Source organism: Equus asinus, chromosome 10 (genome assembly GCF_041296235.1).
Source record: "Equus asinus isolate D_3611 breed Donkey chromosome 10, EquAss-T2T_v2, whole genome shotgun sequence".
NCBI classification, from domain to species: Eukaryota; Metazoa; Chordata; class Mammalia; order Perissodactyla; family Equidae; genus Equus; species Equus asinus.
The window spans coordinates 82,158,925-82,166,837 of NC_091799.1; positions in this window are offsets into that span (position 1 = coordinate 82,158,925).

Sequence of the window (7,913 nt, forward strand, 5' to 3'; positions counted from 1 at the left end):
CAGCCTTGCGCTTCCGGGGCCACCCCATCCCCCGCCCACAGCCCACGGCCAGCTTACGCGTTGCCCAGGATCCACCCCACATGGCGATTTTACCACGTGAGAGCTGTTTCTTCCTTTCGTGCAGGAGCAGGTGCTGAGACTTGTCGAATTTATTCATTCACAATCACATAAAGAGCTTGGGCCTCGGCTTGTGCAGTCCATTGTGAATAGCTGAGATTCCACATAGTAGGTGCTTTTGAACATAGTGGCTACAGAAAAAATTCAAAGAGCCCCACTCGTGTTTCAGAGAAAAAACTTGGGCTGAAGCTTTGACCTTTGTAGCCGAAATACCCACGTGGTCATTCTCGCTGGCCGCAGCAACTTTGAAGAGGAATAGGAGTCTAGACAACAGTTGTTAGGAGGGAATGTTAATTCCCTCCTCCTATTAGGCTCAATCCTCTGGTCCCTCTGCTCACCTCTCTTCGCTCCCCACTCCCCTAGGACTAAGGGGGGAAGCTATCTGCTGTGTAGAGTGGGAGAGAGCTGCTCGAGCCCCATCAGCAGGCCCCTTCCCTCTTGCAGGGAACCCATTAGACCAGGAAGCCGGTGTTCTCTGCCGTATGTTCTGTCGGGAGAGGGTTTTGTAGCTCTGTGTGACCCAGGAGGAGGAATTCACTTCTAACGGAGAAGGGGCAACTAGCCCACTGTCATCAGGACGTGGAGCCGTGTGCTTCGAACAGTTTGTCACTGATAAACGTAATGGTTGGCTCCCCAGCTGCTAGACTCGGATTTCTCTCTCTCCTTCTCCGTCTCTCTCTCTGTCAGTTCCACACCCAGGAGAGGGAAAAAGGGGATTACTTAGCAAACCCTAAAATCCTTGTATTCTTCTCTCTCTTTCTTTCTCTTTCTCTCTCTCTAGTTCCATCCCTACCTATCTAATCCTGGCCACTGATCCCATGACACCCTGCACTTAATTAAAATGAATACGTTAACATGCTCTTGCAGGTTCTCTTAGCAACAGGGCTTTACGAATCCTCTTTAGGGAATAATGCTGTAGAAAACTGTGTTTCCTTCCAGTCACTTACTGTACCAGTGACTCCAGGTATCGCAAACAGTTTTGTGTCATTTTGTATTTTCTGGCCACAGTTGAAAATCAGCTGGGCCTCTCGGCCCTGCTCCCTTTCCAGTCAGGTTTGGACACTGAGGAGCTGCAGGAGGCGAAGCTGGCTGTGCAGGATGTGCAGGGCGGCCGGAGGGGCAACCGGGCTTTCCCTTACTCCACTGGGATCGTAGCCAGGCGGGGATGGGACTTGGGGCACACCACTACCGACTTCTACTATGCCTGACAGCAAATTCATCTTAAACTTCATCAAACTCTGGGCACAGTCGTGACTGCCACCTCTTGTCTTCAAATTGGAAGTAATGTGTATATTGCTGTAATTCAGTGGGTTTATTTTATATCATAGTGCATTTTTTACCCTTCAGATTGCTGAATTTATCTGTGTTTCTTTATTAGGTAAGTGATTGTCTTGGGACCACAAGCAGATAGAACAAAGGTTTCTTAGATTTTAGGCAGTCTAAGAGAGTTTATAACATTAAAAGCACACAGATCCTCTGACCTTGCAGTCCCACTTCTGAGAAACTATTCTACAGAAATAAGAAGACTATTGCATAGGAATGTGTAGAAAAGGTGTTATTTGCAACATGGTTTGTGTGGCAAAAAGCAAACAAAAACAGACACACAAAAATCAGTAAGTTGAACTTTCCATCAGTAAGGGAATCTCCGAATAAACTGTGATGAAGCCATATAATGGAATTTTATGCAGCTTTTTAAAAGAATGAATTGGATCTATACCCATTGACCTGGACATTTTGCTATTGTCTGCTGTTAGGCAAGAAAAGCATGATGTAGAGGCCAGCCCCACGGCATAGTGTTTAAATTCAGTATGCCGTGCTTTGGTGGCCCAGGTTCGCAGGTTCGGATCCCTGGCACAGACCTGCACCACTCGTCAGCCATGCTGTGGTAGTGACCCACATATAAAGTAGAGGAAGATTGGCAACAGATGTTAGCTCAGTGCTAATCTTCCTCAAGGAAAAGGGAAAGGAAGATTGGCAACAGATGGTTTCTCAGGGCTAATCTTCCTCAGCAACAAAAAAAAGAAAGAAAAGCAAGATGTGTATTCTAATATGCTATTTTTTAAATTTTTTAAAGAAAAATCTATGTAAGTGCATAGATGATTGTATATTACTGTATGAACTTGGAGAGAGGTATGGAGAGAAATATGAACATTGTTAATGTGAAACATCTGTGGATAGAAGAATTAGGAGAAAAAGAAACTTTTTTACCACCAACAAAAGTAAATTAGAAGATTGCATTACAACCTGGTTCAAAATCCCTGTATATAATTTTAGAAGTCTGAAAAGCTGAATGTTCAAGTATAGGAATTCGATTAAATTTACATTATAGCCATCTATTGATCCATTCTGTAAACGTTACAATGATATTTGGGATATAAATTGAAAGTGAAAAATTAGATAATTAAACTGTATACATCATATAATCGTATCTAGAAGTCTAACAGTGTGGATGGATACACAAGGAAGTATAATGGTATTTATCTATGCTATGAAATTATGACTTTTATTCCTTATTTATATTTTCTTGTTTTTCTAAATGAACTTGTATTTAATTTGTGATAATACATACATGCAAATATGGAACACAATCTTTTCGCCCCCATTCACTATCATGATGTGAGCATTTGTAGAGATCTGGGCTTCATCTTCCAAGACCATCAATCACCCACTGATTACAGGGACCCTGAAAACAGTGGTTTCCAAAGTTCACTGTGCAAACTGCTGGGCAGCTTGTTAGAAGGTGGACCTCTGGACTCTGCCGCCAGACTTTTTCATTCCATAGGTTCCTGCATTTTAGCCCTAGCCTGAACTCCAAGTGACTCCAGTGGAGCGGGTCTTGCGAGCACACTTCAAGAACAGCACTCTACAGGCAACCAAGCATACATCTTTGCTGGAACATCTCAAGTGATGGAGAACTTCTTCTCTGGGGAATCCATTCTCCACAGGCCCCGCTATGAATAGATATTTCTTTTTATTCTGTTAAAGCTTTGTTTCTTGCACCACTCTAGCATTGGCTTTTCTTTTTCATGAGAGTTTTCTTTTCCCTTCTTAAAAAAGAGAAGTCTGTCCACCATTCCTCCAGACCTATGAGCCATCTACCTTTCACTACCCCTACTCATGACAATTGAGTGGGTAAAGTCATTCCCAGTGCCGCTTTACAGACTCTCATTGTGTTGTGTTCTTTCCATTATTGGTGATAATGAGGAGCAGCTGAGAATGACCGACACCAAGTCTGTTTCAAGATGTAAACATGATCAAATACTGCTGTTTGATTCATTACCCTTCCCCAGCAAGTGGGCGACTCAGAAAGATGTTTCCACCTGAGTTTGTTTTGGCATCAATGGACACCTCATTCAAACCATTTTAAAGGCCTCTTTTCTGCAATAATGGAGATAAACCACGGAGGAACAGAAGAAGTCACCCGTGAAGTTCAAGCTTGCACTAAGGTTATTTTAACTAATTTTATCTCAGTTTTGTCTGGTGTATCTATTATTATGGATAAAAAGGGCAATGTTGCCCTCTGTTGCTTGGAATTAAAATTGCCTTTAAGTTTTTTATTACTATGCATATCCATTGATAGGGTTTCCCAGAGTAAATTCTTTACACTAGTAGCCAGAGGAGAGACCCCTTTGATAAAAGGAGTTCTGGCAGCATTGGAGATTCATAATTCACTGTGAGATACTGGAAACTCCAAGAAGTCATACCTGGAAGAAATTGGTTTACCTAAGTCTCTCCCAGGTTGAATACATTTAAGAGCCTATAGAAAGCACATGACTTCCTATTTTCAAAGTCAGCATGTAAATGTCACTTCAAACAAGCCACTGCAAATATAGATCTAATTATCCCTCCTAGGATGGCACCATCCCTCAGTCACTCAAGCCTTGATTCTATCCCTCAGTCATTCTACCCTCAATTCCACGAAGCCCTGACTCCTATTCCCCACTACTTCCCCCTCCCATTCCCCTTCCACGTCCAGTCGCTTTTCCTTTCTTGATACCTCTTCTATCAGTTCCTCTCTCTCATTCTCCACAAACTCTGATTTCATTCAGGCCTTCATTCTTGATCCAAATTCCATGACTCTGTAGGCTATATATGCTTCCATCATTCGACTTCTCCCTTCTTCATAATAGGCATCAGGATTGTAAGTATTTGATTTCTTCCTCTCTTGCTAGACTGTAAACTCCATTAGGGCATGGATCTTCTCTGCCTTGCTCACTGCCTAATACAGCACTAGTTCCATGGCTGGATCTCAAGCGTGTTTTTTTTCCCCTCTGAACACATGAATTCCTGAGACTTGTCAAATGCAATATAGAGGATCTTTGGTCTCTGGGAAGCACCATTTGAATGGTGTAGAGGGAGCTGAAGTCAGAATACTCAAGGACATAGAATACGGTGGAATAGAAAAGATGGTGCTTTGTGGTCAATAGGTAGAAGGCAATTAGGGGAGAAGATGATATGGAGGGGATAGCTGTTGGAGCAAAGTATCGGGGCAGATGAGAATAACATTTCTTTTCTTACATTACATATAAAACTCATTGACTCCTCATAACAATTCCATGAAAGAGGTATTATCTACATTTTATGGATTAAACAAAGAGACTCAGAGAAATTAAACAAATTCACCTAACTGGTAAGTGACAGAGTTAGCATATTAACCCAACTGTCTGGTTCCAAAGCTCATAACTTTGCCTCTATACCACACTCTCTCCCATGGGACCAAGAGCTCCAGTAGAATGGTTGTCCTTAAAAGGAGGAAGAAGACCTCATTCACTGGAGGGAAGCACCAATATAGGTTTCTAGATTTAATGAAGTAGGAAGAGAGCTAGTAGTCTGCTGAGAGTGAGGGGGATAGATGAAGTGTGACGTGACATTTTAAAATATAAAGTAATATGCTTTCTATAGGCTCTTAGATATATTTATTCTGGTAGAGATGTAGGAGATTTGAAGAAAGTAGTCATAGTTACTGAGGGGCTGGATAAAGAAACTACACATGGGGATAAATTATTGTGAGCTGAGGTTGGAGATCATGAATTGGAAGTGGCACTAATTCTTAAAGTTCTATACTTTTTTCTAACAGTGCTCAGTCTCTTGGCTGTAGGATTGGAGAAAAGTTGAGTATTTGTCCAATGGGTCAAGCAGAACAAGGATGCCTGAAAATTGAGAGAGTTGGTAAAAGAGGATTTGAGTGATCAGCCATGGAAGTCAAAGCTTAGTGAGGAAGAGAAGCAAAAGATGGCCTAGGGCAGGGGGGAAAAAATAAAAGGAATTAAAAAACTAGACTTTGTGAGATCCAAAAGTAGACAGAAATGACAGAGAACTTTCAATCTTGTTAGCTTAAAAATGAGCTCGAAACAAAGACAAAAGCAAATGTCCATATCTGATGAAATGAAGTGTATGAGTTAGGAATTTCTTTGGCTATAATGCACCAGAAATGTGACCATAGTATTAATCGAATGGGAACTTATTTCTCTCGTACAAGAAATCCAGAGTTTGGCAGTCTAGGCTGGTTCAGCAGATCCACTATACGAACAATGATTTAAGCTCTTTCTATCACTCTGTTCTCCACTGTTAACAGGTGGTGTCCATTCGCATGGGCCTCTCATGGGTGCAAGATGGCTGCCAGATTGCCTTCCAAGCAGAAAGAGGAAGAAAGAACTGATACAAAGGGCAGGGAAAGGGTAAAAGTTTGTTCTCTTTAGCAAGCTTTCCAAGAAGCCCCACCCAAGGACTTCCACTCTTATCTCATTGGCCAGATCCATCTCATGAGTGCTCCTAGTGAAAAGCTCTGGGAAGCTGAGCATCTTAAGGAGAGCACACTGACTTCCTCAACAAAATCAGAGTTCAGGAAGTAAGAAGTTGGACCATTAGCAGTCTGACTTAGCAGGAGGCATCTATAACCCTAAACCACGACATCTGAAGATGGAAAGTGAATGGGGCATTGGCAAGTGATGCAGCAGAGAAAAGGAAGGTCAAATTTAAGTGTTTGAAAAGGGTAGGAGTAGCAAGACTATTTGCCCTGGAAAACTCAGGAAGCCTCAGGAATTAGAGACATCAGGTACAACGGAAGAAAGGGGACTTATATTTATAATATAAGAGCATTGTTTGAAAGTCTGCATAAAGACCAGTTAGATCCCTGTCTGCATCCCTACCCTGTGCAGTCATGTGGATGCTCCATCCTGCCCCTCCCAGAAGACTGTTGGGTTTATTCTCCAGAGAAGCACTGCAGCCTTCTGGGACACCAGAGTCAGGGGAGGATGAGGATGGGGTGCTGTTCTGGACATGGGAAGAGTAAGTGAAAGTCTGCATACTGAATGATAAGACTTTTCCTTCCAAGCCCCCTTCTTGAACGCAACACCAAAAAGCCACAGGCTTACCTTGCAAGGAGACTGGAAGAAAGTTCTCTAAAGAACCTTAATGACCCCTCCAGAATGCTATAACATAAGGAATTAGGATAAGAACAAGGTAGGACCCTTGAAAACTAAAAAAGTAATAGTTGAAATATTTTTTAAAATGTTTATTTTTTAATTAATTTTTTTGGTCTTGGCTGAGCTAACATCTGTGCCAATCTTCCTCTCACCACGATTGGAGGCAAAAGTCCTACACCGTCATCATGAAATTTCAGAACAATAAGGCTAAAGAAAAGAGATCTAAACTTTTCAGAGAAAAAAATGACAGGTGACACACAAAGGAATGAGAAGATGAATTCTTCATAGAAACACTAGAGGCAGAGGAAAATGGGAGCAATGTCTTCCAAATTCTGAGAAAAAAATGTATTTTCAACCAAGAATTCTATACCTAACCCCATGCATCTTTCTTTGAAAAGCAACTGGAAAACCCTGTCTACTGACACAAAGTAGTGAACCAAGAAAAAGGAAGACTTGGAAGCTGGGAAAGAGGACCGGAACACGTTAGAGAGGTGGGGGTAGGGGGGCTGCCATGAGCCAAGATTGGAGGAGATGGATGATTCTAGAAGGGATTTGTCTTGGAAGACAAATGGAACTATTGAATTGTCTCTCAGATTTGAGTTTTGGATGGTAATTATGTGAGTGGATGGAGATGTTAACTAACCTTATTTGGTAATCATTTTGCAATATATACGTGTATCAAATCATCACATTGTACACCTCAAACTTACATATATGTCAATAATATCTCAATAAAGCTAGAAAAAAGATTTGACTTTTGGGAAAATTGTAATGACAGGTATAAAACAGAGCTATTCAAGTCAAATAATCAAAGAAAACATTTTAAAACAAAGAGTTATTAAGTCCAGTAAAACAAAGTTGTACTAGAACAAATGTAATAATAGAATACTATTTGGTTTATTAAAGCATAATATTTATGGACACAGTAACAATAACACCTAATATGGATTTAACAAAAAATTGAGATCATAGTAGAAGGATGGAGGCAGGAAATGATGGGGTGTGAACTAAAATCCTCATCTTCTGAAACAGTAAGTCAATAGAGAGGTTCTAAAAGTGGGGAATCGAGAGCAATGGTATTTACAAACAGGGACAGAGGCACAAACCAGCATGGCTAAAAGTGGTCACCTGGGGAGTGCGAATCAGATCAGGGTCAAGAGGACAAGAGGTTGATTTCCTTATAAACCTTTTACTACTCTTCGACTTTTTTTAAAGGCAGAATTGAGTAACGTTAGTCAGAAAATCTGTCTACAGATATTTGTCATGTGGTGTTTGCAACGCTGCTGTCATTGTTCTCGAACTGTTTCGGTATATTTGATTACCAAGATCATGTAACTCTCAATAGACTAGATGCTGGATAAAAGTTTAGCA